General features: G+C 40.8%; 1 long non-coding RNA gene across 1 annotated transcript in view; it reads right to left on the minus strand.

The window, feature by feature from the left end:
- Positions 1 to 544: 544 nt before the first annotated feature.
- Positions 545 to 15098, minus strand: part of LOC137448215 (uncharacterized) — a 31754-nt gene continuing 17200 nt past the window's right edge. Inside the window, exons 2-3 of the long non-coding RNA XR_010989003.1 lie at positions 4103 to 4216; positions 545 to 1057 (exon numbers count right to left, since the gene is read on the minus strand). This is a non-coding gene — a long non-coding RNA (uncharacterized lncRNA). The remainder of the gene's footprint in view (positions 1058 to 4102; positions 4217 to 15098) is intronic.

Genomic DNA, 15098 nt, shown 5'->3' on the forward strand with positions numbered 1-15098 from the left:
TTGGTGTAGCATTTCCATGCAGTTCAGGTTAATAGTTCAGTTACAGTGCAAAGACTAAATTCATGTTCTCCAGCTAGTATAGCTTCTACCTCAAAACAGTAATAACAACACCACCACTAACAACAGCTATACTAGTATTATTATTTTCCAACCTTAATAATTCTATTACTATTGTTATTACTATTGTTAAACTACTACATTAGTTAAAAAAGCAGACAGACAAAGATTGCCAGCCACAGTTGTGAGGGAAGGACAGCCTAGGATGCAGAAGGCCATCATGAATTGTAATGAAAGCTTTCAATGGTTCATGAATCCCTGTCAGGGCTGATTTTAACTCCTCAGGCTTTCTAATGACCGTCTGCCATAGCTACAAGCAAAATCACACTGAAAGAACACCTTGCCCAGGCTCCCTCCATTGCCATTGCCATGGGGCTGTGGCAGCACCAGGTGCGCAGCTCTGGGTCAGCAGTTGGTCAGCGGAGGGCAATGCCCGTCCCCAGCCCACTGCAAGGTGCAGGTTACCATCTCTGAGAGCAGCCAGCAGCAGGGAATGTGGCAGCGGGTGGCTCTGGAGGGCTGCAGTGTGCACAGGCATGCAGGGAGAGGAGCCTTGGAGCTCATCCAGAGTGAAAATCTTAGAGTCTTAACAGCTGAAAGATGTCAAACGCTTGCCCTTAGGCTGCAATGCATCTGGCACACCACCCGGGAGTGTGTCAGGGCAAGACTGGCACTGTGGTGTTCCAGGGAGCATGAGAAAACTGTACAACTACAGCTGTAATCTTCCCATGTTACCACCTTCGGTTTCAACCCTCACAACCCATCTGAAATGTAGCGATGTCCCAGCATGATGCACTTAGCACATCTGATTCTGTAATTATTATCCTCCCCTTCACACATGTAGAATCACAGTTTCACCTGCTCATGTGGCACCCACATGTGCCGTCCTGAACATCAGTGCTTGAGCGGCTTGGGATCACTGCCAGTCTGGTATCTTCTTCTCCTGCTTTTGTTCGTGCTCTTCATTCAAACTGTTGCTTCTGCGTGCTCCTCTAGATACCTAAATTGAAATACAGTAACAAAATAATACTTGCTTAATGCTCAGCAGAATCATTGTTAGCTGCTTAAAACGCAAAAAGTGCCTTCTAAATAAAAAAAACAGTTAGAAAGAATCCTTTGCAATAGCCAAATATTTGTCAGGGAGAGTGGATACAGTTTTGGAATTCTGTTGGATTTTTTTTTTAAGACTTAACCATAGTTTAAAGTTAGATGGATTTTAATTACAATGCTATCATGCTGGCTGTTCGACGAGTGTATGTGAAGCATTACTCAATAAACACAACAGCACAGTTGTTCTCAGAGAAAAGAAAGTACATCTTTATTCTGACAAATACCCACTTCAAATCTCTTTGCTGTCACTATGTAAAGAGTGTAGCTCACCTCCTCCTATTATAGAATTTTTTAAAAGTCATTACCAAATGCATTCAATTACATTTCCAGCATAAAAAAGTTAATATGAAAGAGACTTCATCAAAGAGGTGGAGGGAGGAAGATGGAGGATGCTGCTAAACCTCAGCACCACCTCTCTGCCTCTTCTGAACGCCTCCAGGGACGGGGATTCAACAGGTTCCCTGGGGAACCTAATCCAGTCTTTGAGAACCGTTTCAGGGAAGAAATTTCTTCTAATGTCAGCCTGAACCTCCCCTGGTGCAACTTGAGGATATTTCCTCTCCTTCTATCACCTGATACTAGGGAGAAGAAACCAACCCCCACCTCACTGCAGCCTCCTCTCAGGGAGCTGTAATGAACAAGGAGGTCTCCCCTCAGCCTTCTCTTCTCCAGGCTGAACACCCCCAGCTCCCTCAGCTGCTCCTTCCCAGCCCTGATCTCCCTCAGTGTGTCCTCAGAACAAGAGGACACAGTCTCAGGCTGCACCGAGGGAGGTTTAGGCTGGAGGTGAGGAGAAAGTTCTTCCCAGAGAGAGTTGGTAGCTGTTGGAATGTGCTGCCCAGGGAGGTGGTGGGGTCACTGTCCCTGGAGGTGTTCAAGAGGGGATTGGATGTGGCACTTGGTGCCATGGTCTAGAAGTCTTGAGGTGTTGGGTGACAGGATGGACTTGATGATCTTTGAGGTCTCTTCCAACCTTACTCATTCTGTGATTCTGTGAAAAGCTACCAATAAATTTATGTTCAGCAAGTCAAATGCAGGTAGGAAGAAAAGGAAATTTGCTAGTGGGAAACATAGAGACTTCCAGGAATCAGGTACTTGCTCTGTATATTAATTAGATTAATTTACTCCTGGTCCAGCCCAAAGTACACTGAACAGTCTAGAGAGGAGAATCAGTGGTATGTTTTTTATTCCTGTTAGGGTCCATTTGAATTGTCTGGGGACCTGATGAAGTGGTTTTGTTGCAGAGGCTGGTTTCTTCCAGTGCTGTTTGTCCTCTGGCAGGCTGGCAGCATGGTGATGCATGGAAAACAGCATTGCTAGCATTCTAACAAATGTAGGATTTGTTCTCTGTGTTTGATGCTGTGGCTCTGGGTTCATGCAATGATTCAGACATTCAAGGTAAGGGTGCCAGAGGGTTGTTAAGCTTTTTGCATAGCAGCTGCTAACAGAGTTTGCAATGTGTGCTTAAGATACCACCTGACCAGAGGCTGAGTGATTTAATAAACTGAGAGCTGGCTTGGGATTTTGCATGCCTTCCTGTCTCTGCTGTTGCTCTCCTGCTGAATGACCTTATCAGCCCAATGCCTCAGTTTCTTCAGATGTGAAATGGATGCAGTAAGCATTGCAGAAACAATCAAAAATTGGTTTTCTTTCTAGAGAGAAAATGTGAGGTATAATAACTGGGAATGATTTCTTCTTATTTGGGATGTTTTGGAAAAGAGCACAGGTTTTGTGTGGTCCCATTGTCTTCTCCCTTGTCCTTGCAATAGAGTGAGCATGATGATGTTAGCATGTTTTTTATGGTTTCTGCTTGGTTGTTTAAGTCAGTTCAGAATAAACGAGGATCCATGTGCTTTTATACCTTAACATTCTTTCAAAGAAGTTGAACATATATGTGATGTGAAGTCCCTGTCAGGGCGCAGGAAGCTGACGGTCAGAGGGCAATCGGTCACATAGCACCAAAATTAGAGGTAGGGAGTAGGTGAGAAAACTTAAGAGTCATTTTTAGATATGCAGAAGGGAGTGTTTTAAAAGTATTCCAAACCTTATGTGTGCAACCTTTCACAGTTACCTATTTTAGAAAAACAGATCCTTAAACTTAATAGATTGCTATTTTCATATCAAGAGTGTATGCAGCATTTTCAGTTGGTAGCATGTCAAGAACATTAGAAACATCTAGCCACTGTCTAATTGTGCTGACTAGTTATTTCTGATCTGATAATAAGCAGTGAATTGGTTAACAGTGTTGATACTTACATTAGCATGTTTATGCTTCAAGGCTGACACTCCAGTAAGATGAATGGGGGAAGTTAACTTCGCTTGATGCTATTGTTTTAGCTAGTAAGGATGAAGACTCAACAAGATGAAAGTATGTTGGTTTACATTGTCAAGGCTATCTTCACAACCAGAAGTTAGAAACTTCCTTTATTATGAGAAAACAAGCACATAAATTCTGGGAAATAGAATAAAACCCTCCATTAATCTGCATGAAAGCCTTAAATCTTTCAGATCCATATATTCTCTACCTATGGTAATTTTTTTCATCTGCATTTGGAATAAGAGTTTGTTGTGATCAGAAAGCATCACTGCTTGCATCCATTGATAGGCTAAGAAATGATAGTAATAAAAATACATACAGCAGGCCTCTCTTTTCTTTGAAATGTATTTTGGAAATGGCAAAGAAAGAGAAAGAAATGCTAGCAAAATGTTACCCTGTTCTATTGGCTCCCTTTGTTTCATTGAACAATATAAGGTAACTTATTAGACCTAACTTGACAGCAGGTTCCCAACTGTGAAACAAGAATGAATGAGTTCTGTATGCTTTCTAAAAATGTTGAGAAATGCAGATGAGAAATTAGTATGTAATCCCCAAGCACCAAATTGGGTGACCGTTATTCACAGTGAAATAATGGGGACTATTTGCAAAGTAACTTACTGTTCACTGTAAGGATGACAGAATCCAGGCTGGTTTTGTCTTGGCCCAAAGAATTCCTGTGAACTGCAGCTCTCATTAGGTTTTACAGTTCCATTTTCATAAGGTTAAGCGGACCTGAAAAAGAACAAAACTGCAGGTTAGTGAACGATGCTGTGTTTGAGGTAGCCACACTCTAACTTAGTCACTGAGTGTATCTCCAAATACCAGTATCTCATCCTTAATATTACTGCTGGGATTTTCAGAAAAATAGCATGTAATGTCAACTCTGTACTTAAACTGTAACCAACACACCCTGGGGAGCTATCAAGTTATCAGTCTTTAGTACTGAAAACATAACACCGGTTTAAGTATAGCTACTCAAAACAAGTCAAGTTACAGCTGGGTTATGTTTTAGTGAACTGAAATTAATCACGTATTTTCAGTAAAACAGGCAAATTCGTATGTGTACATATTTGTAACCAAGTTCCTGATTCTATAAGCTCATTTTTATTCAGCCCTTTGACAATTAAATAGGTGTACATACACATATACACACAAAACCACCTGTGAATGCTGAAGTTGTCAGTTCTTCGTTGCAGAACCTCAAGCTGGAATGGAAACACTAGCTCTCCACACAAAATCAGGATCAGGTACTAAGGTCTAAAAAGTTTGGGTTTGGAATTTGAACTCTGGTACCCTTAAAGGTAGGTTTTATGTATTTTGATGTGACTTGAAATATGTGGTAATTGGTAGGAAAGATGACAAATTCTTTTCTGCCAAAAATGAAATGCTTGTGTGTCTGATATCTCCATAAATCTTCTCTCTTTCTGAAGGAAAACAAACAAACAAACAAGAATGAGAGGTCATCATGTAAAAGCTCAGTCTGAGCAAATCACTTCTGAAGCGGTAGTAGAGGACATGTCTTTGGTGGCCTGGATAAAACAGTTAGCCTTGGTACTATGTACCCTTTAATTAAATGTGTAAAGGCAAATTTGCCTGTCAGATCAGCTATGAAATCGAGAGTGGGAAGATTTGTAGCAGCCAGTATTTCACATTTACATCCACCATTTTTCTGCAATTCCATAAAGATCATGACTCTCTTATTTTCTCTCCAGTTCCACTGGAGAGAATCTCCAAGAGACAGAATAGATTTGGACCCAGGTGATTAAGACCTGGGGTGGTTTTTTGTTTTTTGTTTTTTATCCCCAGGGCACATACATGGTTTCTGGGCCATTAATTCTTGGAGAATCTAATCCCAGTTCACTGTTGATTTTGGAAGGAATAAATTGTGCTCTTCAGCCTATTTAGCAAGGTTGTCAAATATCTATCTGTATGGACTTTAAACACATGCTTTAGTTAAATGAAAGATTCAGATGATGAACTCTAAGTGAGCTTTCTGTGACACTTACTGAGACATCAAAGGATCCACAGATGCCTAAATGAACTATAGTGCTAGTAATGCAACCTTTAAAAAGCCTGAAGAATATATTAATCCAGTTTTTCATAATGTTTTGAGATCTTCATGCAGGAGGAAAGAAGATTAGAAAAACCAAACTCTTAGTACTGTTGGCTTTATAAATACCGTGTGCACTATTTTACTTTGAAATTAAGAAGTTCAGAACTTCTGAATTGGAACAGAGACAAAATGTCCTTTCCAAATTGCACTTTCCAAAACACAGATAACAAAAGAACACTAGTGCAGCAGTTTTCAACTGTTTCTGCGCTTAGTCTTATGATGGATACAGATACATTTGGATAGAGATACATTTGGATTTAGTTTGGATTTTAATCAGAGATACTTAAAACCTTTTGCCATCACTTTCTGGGTCACCAAATAATTTTATTTCATAGTTTCATAGTTTCGTTCAGGGTTGGAAGGGACCACAAGGATCATCTAGTTCCAACCCCCTGCCATGGGCAGGGACACCCCACACTAGATCAGGCTGGCCAGAGCCTCATCCAGCCTGCTCTTACACACCCCCAGGGACGGGGCCTCGACCACCTCCCTGGACAACCCATTCCAGGGTTTCACCACTCTCATGGTGAAGAACTTCCTCCTCACGTCCAGCCTGAATCTCCCCACCTCTAGCTTCATTCTATTCCCCCTAGTCCTGTCACTACCTGAGATCCTGAGAATAAGTACATGATATCTGTTGATACTAGAATATTGTTAGCTTAGTTTTCCTGTTGGGAAATTGAGGCACAGAGAAACTAAGGGACTTTTTCCAGATCACAGAGGAAAGATCTAAAATTTAAATTCTGATCAGTAAGTCAGAGCAGGTGAAATGGTCTTGCATTTAGGTTCAACTCCTAGGTTGCTATATATCTTTCTTTCAGGGCAAATCAGTGCAAGAAATTAATTTAACTGATAAACTTTTGTTTGAAAACAAAGCAAAATGCTATTAATTTAAGTTGATTTGATGAGTAAAAGCAGAATAATTCTACAGTAAGCTTTAGTTTGGTGGGTTTTGGGTAAGGGCAGAGTGAGATTGTTCCTTTTATCCCCTCAGAAATATCTCTGTAGTTTGCCAATATCTGCCTTGGCAATACTTTACTAGCAATGCATTTATTTTGCCTTTTGGAAAACTGGTTTCCTAAGGCTGAGAAAAACTGTGAGCAAAATGATGTGGCAGGAAACATTTAATAATGAAAATATGACAATATAATTCATATTTGATAAATTCAGTGTGGAAAGGCAGCCTACTTTGCAATACTTAAAAGACATCTTCAGGATTTTATCTTCAGGATAAAAATATACTTTTGATTGAGAAGAAAAGGCAGCAATAAAAAAAATCACAAAACTAAACCCATGGGTAATAGCAGTGAGTTTGAAACTGACTCTAGGGAAATAAGGATGATTGATACAGGAAGCTGAAAGTATCTTTGAAAAACTCTGTGAAGGGTGTAGGAAAATAAGAAACAATACTTTAAGCATATAAAGTGAGATCTTAGCAATGGTTTAAACCCAGTACTCACCAAGGAGAGTAAAAGCATGGAAACGACACCAAGATCTCTTTCTGTGCTGAAGCCAATGAAAAGTATTTTCTGTCCCATCACTAGCTAGATACAATGCTGAACAAACACTATGGCTTCCCCCCCACCCCCCCCCCCCCCCAATTCACAGTATCAAATAATAGCTTTGATGCAAGCTAAGGTAGTTTATTTCAGTGTACTAATCATTTTTAAAATACTGAATGCTGGAAAAATTGCAGAAGACTTAATTAATGCTGAAATTTTCAATTCAAAATATATTAAAAATCATACTGAAGGCTGACTAAAACTGAGGTAGTAAAGAAATAAGTGTAGAAGGGGAAAATATAATGTGCTTCTGTAAGGATCTGTTCTTTCTCCAGTGCCATTCAACATCTTTAGCAGTTTGGAAAATGTGAGACTATCAACAGCAGAACTTAGAGGTGACAAAGTCATTTGGTGAACAATTAATGATGCTGAAAGGGGAATGAGCTAATCTGAGGCACTCACTACAATAGATGCATTAAACCAAGATATTTTTGTATGGCTAATGGAGAGGCCAAAGGACAAAGAATTTACATAACACTTGTTGTGGAACTGAATCCAGCATATAGTCTAGAAGACACAATTAATAATTTGAGAGTAGGCTACCACAATGATGCGATGACTGAAAGGCCAAATGCAATCATTTCATGTCTAAGCAAAGGGATATGGATGATAACTTCCTCTGTGTGTGTCATTAGTGAAAGCATTCCTGGAATACTCAGTCCAGTTCTAGCATTTACATTTTGAGAAGGACATTCCCATACTGGAATGGGCTCAGAAGAAAACTTCAAGAAAGATTTGAGGTCTGGCACGTGTGCCTTATACTGAGACATTAAAGAAGCTCAGCTTACTCCAGATATGAGAGACTTTATGACAGTCTGCAAGATCTTTCATGAGAAAGATGTTCTTCACCAGTTTTGTTAACTAATAAGGTCTATAAAATTAATTGTTATTTTTAATTATTGTTGTTACTTGATCCTTATCCAATTAATTATAAAAGATGGAACTACTGGAAATGTAATTTTGACAATTCTGAGCTGGAAAGAGACCACAAATATCAAGTTATAGTAATTAACGTTTGGAACAAATTCGGACATACCAATGTGCTGAATTTTCCATCTGTTTCAGTTCTTAAATTGAGCTGTAACATATCTCTCAGAAAGACATTCAGTCTACAACAGATACTATAGCTGATGCAAGAATTGCTGGGTCCTGTTCTCTAATTTATATAGCAGGTCATGTTAGAAGACCAAAATGTATATCCAGACTATAAAATCAGTCAAAAAAAGTAACTAAGGGTAACACTGTGGTAAAAAAAGACAGCATATAGGTACTCCAAATACCACTATCACAGTAAAGTACAGTGGAAAGGGAAGATTATGTCACATGACAGAATGAAGAATAATGAATAATTCTTTTTAATGTAAGGTTGACAATTAACTATGTTTTGGATACACAGTCTGCCCCTAACTCTGTTATTTTGTCCAATTAATTTTTGCTAGGTACAGTGTTGTCTGATTTACTTTGTAAATTCTACTGATGAGTCTGAATTAAATTTAAAGCATGCAAATCAAACACAGTGAATTTGAAATACAATTGTCGTGTGTACCAAGGAGCCACAGAGGATTTTTCTTTAGCCGGTCTTAAAAGAACTGGAGTGCAGATGGGGCTGCCTGAAAAAAGCATACAAATGTATCATATGTCTGCTTATGATCTGTCCTTCTTAAATCGGGTTCTCCTCTAGTACTTCATTCTACTCCACTGTTAAATGGGTGCCTTCATGGCTAGAATATTTTGTAAGGAAATATTAAAGGAATTAAGACTTTGGGGTTCTTTTTTGTCTTTGTTTTTATTTTCCCTAAGAGGAAGCATTAAAGTCTGTGGTGAGAAAGTGCTTTATAGTGGCAATGGCATGTATACTGATTTAAGAAACATTAAATCCTTTGGTGTCTTCAAGTAATCTTTGGGAAAGCCCATAGATTCAAACATTTGAGTGTATATTTGGTATTCTAAACATATGGGCCAAAATGCAACTCTGTTGGCTGAAGTCCATATGTAATGTATTCTAATGCAATGTCTTCATGTCGACTATAACAGGCAAATTTCTCTTTAGTGACCAGAAACATGTACATTTTTATGCTTTGCTTAATTTTGAGAATATGCCCCTGTTTACATTCCACCTTCTTTTATTAAAGCACAGATCTCCTTCTTGGGCTGAATACCAAAATGGCTTCTTGACAGTCTTAGTTGCAGATATTTTATAACTTCATCAAAAAGACAGTGTAAAATTGAAAGGTTTTCCAAAAAGGTTTTACACTCCTGATGTTATGGAAGTCAAAGCCAGGGACGGGGAGGAAGAACTGCCCATTGTAAGTGCAGATCAGGTTCGTGATCATCTGAAGAACCTGAAAGTGTTCAAGTCCATGGGACCCGACGGGTTACACCCACGGGTACTGAGAGAACTGGCAGATGAGGTTGCTAAACCCCTCTCTATTATATTTCAAAAGTCCTGGCAGTCTGGTGAAGTCCCCACAGACTGGAAAAGGGGAAACTTTGCCCCCATCTTCAAAAAGGGCAAGAAGGAGGAACCAGGGAACTACAGGCCAGTCAGTCTCACCTCTGTGCCTGGAAAGATCATGGAGCAGATCCTCCTGGAGTCACTACTCGCTCAAAAGAATAGTGAAGAGGTGATTGGGAACAGTCAGCATGGCTTTGCCAAGGGCAAATCCTGCCTGACCAACCTGGTGGCCTTCTATGAGCAGGTGACAAAATTAATAGATGAGGGGCGAGCAACTGATGTCGTTTACCTGGACCTGAGCAAAGCCTTCGACACTGTCCCACACCACATCCTGGTCTCCAAACTGGTGACACATGGGTTTGATGGGTGGACCACTAGATGGATAAGGAACTGGCTTGATGGTCGCACCCAAAGAGTGGCTGTCAATGGCTCCATGTCCCAGTGGAGGCCAGTGACAAGTGGAGTCCCTCAGGGATCAGTCCTGGGACCTGTCTTATTCAACATCTTTGTGGGGGACATGGACAGTGGCATTGAGTGCACCCTCAGCAAGTTTGCTGATGACACCAAGCTGTGTGGTGCAGCAGACACGCTGGAGGGAAGGCAGGCCATCCAGAGGGACCTTGACAGGCTGGAGAGGTGGGCACAGGCCAACCTCATGAAGTTCAATAAGAGCAAGTGCAGGGTCCTGCATCTGGGTCGACGCAATCCCAGGCACAAATACAGGCTGGGCAGTGACTGGCTGGAGGGTAGCCCTGAGGAGAGAGACTTGGGGGTGCTGGTGGACAAAAAGCTCAACATGAGCTCTCAGTGTGCACTTGCAGCCCGCAAAGCCAATCAGATCCTGGGCTGCATCAGGAGAAGTGTGGCTAGCAGGTCGAGGGAGGTGATCCTCCCCCTCTACTCAGCCCTGGTGAGACCCCACCTGGAGTACTGTGTCCAGTTCTGGAGCCCCTATTACAAGAGGGATGTGGAGGTGCTGGAACGTGTCCAGAGAAGGGCCACGAGGATGATCAGAGGGCTGGAGCACCTCTCCTATGAGGACAGACTGAAGGAGTTGGGGCTGTTCAGTCTGCAGAAGAGAAGGCTCCGAGGAGACCTAATTGTCGCCTTCCAGTATCTGAAGGGGGCCTACAGGAAGGCTGGGGAAGGACTTCTCAGGATATCAGGTAGTGATAGGACTAGGGGGAATGGAATGAAGCTGGAGGTGGGGAGATTCAGGCTGGATGTGAGGAGGAGGTTCTTCACCATGAGAGTGGTGAAACCCTGGAATGGGTTGTCCAGGGAGGTGGTCGAGGCCCCATCCCTGAAGGTGTTTAAGAGCAGGCTGGATGAGGCTCTGTCCAGCCTGATCTAGTGTGGGGTGTCCCTGCCCATGGCAGGGGGGTTGGAACTAGATGATCCTTGTGGTCCCTTCCAACCCTGAATGAAACTATGAAACTATGAAACAAATAGGGAACCGCTTCAGAATTCTTTAACTGATAGCTTTTATCATTTACATTGCTTGGGCTTTTCTCTGCTTTCTTTCATGCTTCTGCCAGTGTTTGGTATTAGTTAAACTTTCTTCTCTATTTAGAATACTTCTTGAGTTTGGAAACTTTCTGGGGGTGGGGCAGGGGGAAGGCTTTCCCTGAATGTTGGTAAGTATTTTATTAACAGTGAAAATGTAGTACTTTCAGTTTTAAATACAGGGACTATGTGACTTTGTTTGCTTGCTTATTCTGATTTTACATCCCTGCAAATTATTCTGCACAGGTTTTGCTCATTTCTGAACAGATTTGGCCTGGTATAAAAAGTCTTTAGGGATACAATCTATATCATTAGAAAATACTCCAAGGGTGGGAACATCTGGAAGTAAACCGTATGACCCACTTTAGCATACTTTGCACTGTGAGAGCTTGTATATTATTTCAGTAGCCCCTGGAGCTGCTGTTCTGGACAATTTTGCTCAGCCTGGACCTTAAAATGATTCATCTCTTTTATCCCTTGCTCCCCCAAAATGAATTTGTAACACTGAAGATGTGAGGGAGGATTGTTAAAATATTAATACTACTACTTTACCCAGTATAGCCTGCATTCTTCCATTTCAAGGCTTCTGTCTCACAGCACAGCCATGAAGAAATTGCTTCCTTGTCTCACCAGGAGAGTCATGATGGCAAGTACGTCGCTTGTTACTGCTGTGCGGTATGTTAAGGCATCTGTATTGAATCATTCATTTGTGCAGGAGTTTGTGCACAGCTTAGTGAATGAAGCAGTGAGCTAATGAATGAACATTCCAACTTAAAACAGACATATACATCTTTCAAGTTGTAGTCCTTCATCTCCATGGCATACCTCAGCCCATTGGCTCAGTCCAAAGTAAATCCATAACATGTCATAGCTGGACAGACCTCTGATGAGAATCTTTTCAACAAGTTAGCATACTGTTAAGTCATTATTTTCAAGGTCTCTAACACAGGAGTCCCTTGTTGAACAACTTTGCTTTATTTGGCCCACTGTGTGAAGGCACGTTTGAGCGAAAATTTTAATTCCCAATTCATGAATATTATTCCAACACAAATGTAAATCTTTGTGAGCACTACTACTGTGCATTCTAATAGCACAGGGAAGATAATATTGCGCCCGTTCTTCATCACTTAATTAAAATAATTGCTGGAACGACTTTAGGTAGTAACATAGGGGTGGTTTTTTTCTAATAAATTTGTGTGGTTAGAATAAGTCATAGGGAAGGATTTTTACTGACTTGTCAATGGTGGTGAGTCTTAAAGCAATAACTTCAGTAACAAAACACTGTATTCATTCCCAGTTGGACAGAGTCTTGAAGAGGACAGAGTGGAGTAGTGGTGCACGCTGCTGGCAGGGCTTGTCTAAGGATCTTCTGGCTCCACGCTGGAGAGGAAACCAAGGAGCAAGTGTTGGTTGGCTCCCTGAGTCTCCTGATTGAATTTAACCTGTCATATTTTTAAAACACCCAGGCAACTGTGGCTGTCTTTTGGAGGAAGTAATTGCTTTTAGCATTCTTTTCCTATTACTTTCTGACCATCTCAGTACTTTCTTATGGTGTTGCCCTTCGTAAAGGGAATGTGAACTGTACATAGACCTAAACAAAATTAACAGTGACTCAGAAAATGAAAATTATCTGGAAAAACCACATTCCTCAGGAATACAGTATCATGGATACTTGATTATTTCTTCTTGTGGAAGGGGCCAAGGTGTTTTATGATACCATGCAGTTGTAGCTGAGATTGGCCTGTAGCCCAATCAACTAGTCATTCCTTTCTGCTGTGTTCTGTACTGGACTTACACTGAAATGCCCACAAGAGATTTGGGTAACTTTCTGCAAATGCTTTTGCAGGTAGTGAGTGTTAATATAATTTAAAAAATCTGTTGTTTTCCCACCCCTCTCCTACTCTTCACGTCTCTTTGTGAAAAAGGTAAATCATTCAGAGCCTGCTTTCAGCAAATACCAGTTTGTTGAATTTACAGGAAGGGCTGCAGTTCCTCTATGCACATGATGCTTACTAACACATCACAGACATCTTAAATAAAAACCATAAAAACACACATCAAAACAAACAAATTCCTTTCCTCCCAAAATATCCACACAGGAAAATGCTATGTAGCCAAGTATGCTAAATACAACTTTACCAGCGTCTTGTGTACAAAATTATGCTCTCTGAATTGTGGATATCCTTTTTGAAAAATGAGGGCATAAGACTCCTTTTTTCTTCTACCACTACAAGTTGAAAAAAACAGACGTATTTGTTCATCAGCTGCCGAAGGAAATGTCACTTACCAATGTTTAGGATGATAAATTGCATCCTTTAGATGTACCATTCTCTCTCCTTCCTCTCCAAGGAGATTCATTCTCAATTTTTTACCCTTAAAACCTAAAAGAATCATAACAAAAGCTTCTCACTTAATTCATCACTTCTACTTCCTCCATATATGCATAAAATGTGGGGCTGATGGCACTCTGTTTCTTGCCCACATGTGAGATTCGGAGCAGCTACGTTGGTCAAACAAGCAGAACTGCTTTTCTAAAAGTTACAAACCCCCCACAAACCTGTCTCAACTGCTCTTAGAACTACCTGTGTGAAAAGGAGTTTGTCCCTCCCTCACACATATAAAATTACTTTTCAATTTTTATAACACGTTTTGGATTATCAACATTCAGAGATAAATGAGACCAAGAAAAATGAGAAGGCTAAATAAACAACTTCCTATAATCTCTGACGGAAATGACTGGAATATTCAAAATTATTCACAAACCTACATAATGAGTGTAGGGAATAATGTTACAGCCAAGATCAAGTGGACAGTCCAAGCCTAGCTTCACCAGCTCCAAGCCGCTGTAGTAAGACCCATGACTAAAGTGCCTCCCATAGGGCGCTGTACCACTGCTAGGGCACATTATGCTAGGCAGCAGCACCAACCCCAGAGTACCACTTGCTGTGTGCAGTGGTTTTGGAGTATTTTGAAAGTGAACTGTTCAAGATCTTCAGACTTACAGCACTGTTATCTCCACTGCAATGCCAGCTATGCACAGCGTGGACTAGGCTCAGTACACATACACTCTTTTTCTTTCTGGTTTACGAGTACTTGTCATAACAGAAATATGTCTCCTAGCCAGGTTACTTGGGTCTGAGTAGCTCTGGGGGTGCAGCACTATGGAAATGAGCTTATAGTGCTTCTAGATTTGAAGCAGCCATACAAGTAATACATCAGTGTTCACCTGTGATATGTCTGAGCTAATTACTCCTCAGGATCCAAACATGCCAGCCCTCGAATGTCTGTGTCTGTGACAGATACATCACCTGCAGATAGTGATGGATAGTGACATACTGTTATGGACAGTTTGGACAGATATAACAAATCTACTCAGTCAGGAATTTTCCATTCATCATCTTGTACAAATAAGAGGAATAACAAACCCATCTTAATTCATCATTGCTCTTTCTATTTTTTCTTTAAACCTTGATGCTACATCTTCAGTGAAGTTTCCAGCAGAGTTCGTGATCTGCACAGAATGCAGCAGTGTCAACCTGACAGTAGGATAGTTACTGAGATTAGGCACTGCCCTGAGAGAAATAGCACTGGATTCTGTAGGAGACTCTGCAGGTGTAACACACTGCTGGAAATGGAGGCAAATAGAAATTAAAGAAGAGGAGGAGAAAAGCAAATGAATAAGCACATATTTGGTATTTCCAAGGACTACTCAGTCTCAAACAGTTTCTGGCTCGTGAACCTTTTCATCCACAGTTTTCTCATGTTTAATAATCACTTGTTATTGCCATAAGTTTAGCTGGCAACCTTGGCAAGCATCTAGCACTTACAATTTCTGTTGTTCCATTTGTATGAAGAGCTACTGCTCTTTAATAATTTTGGAGCTGGTATATATTACCTTCATTTGTTTCCCATGGCTTCTTAATCTGGAGGAGAAAAAGTCGTTCTTTTTTTTACCCTTTTCACACTGCTCATGATTTC

Source organism: Melanerpes formicivorus, unplaced genomic scaffold (genome assembly GCF_026170545.1).
Source record: "Melanerpes formicivorus ecotype bairdi unplaced genomic scaffold, bMelFor1.0.p_v2 SCAF_23, whole genome shotgun sequence".
NCBI lineage: Eukaryota > Metazoa > Chordata > Aves > Piciformes > Picidae > Melanerpes > Melanerpes formicivorus.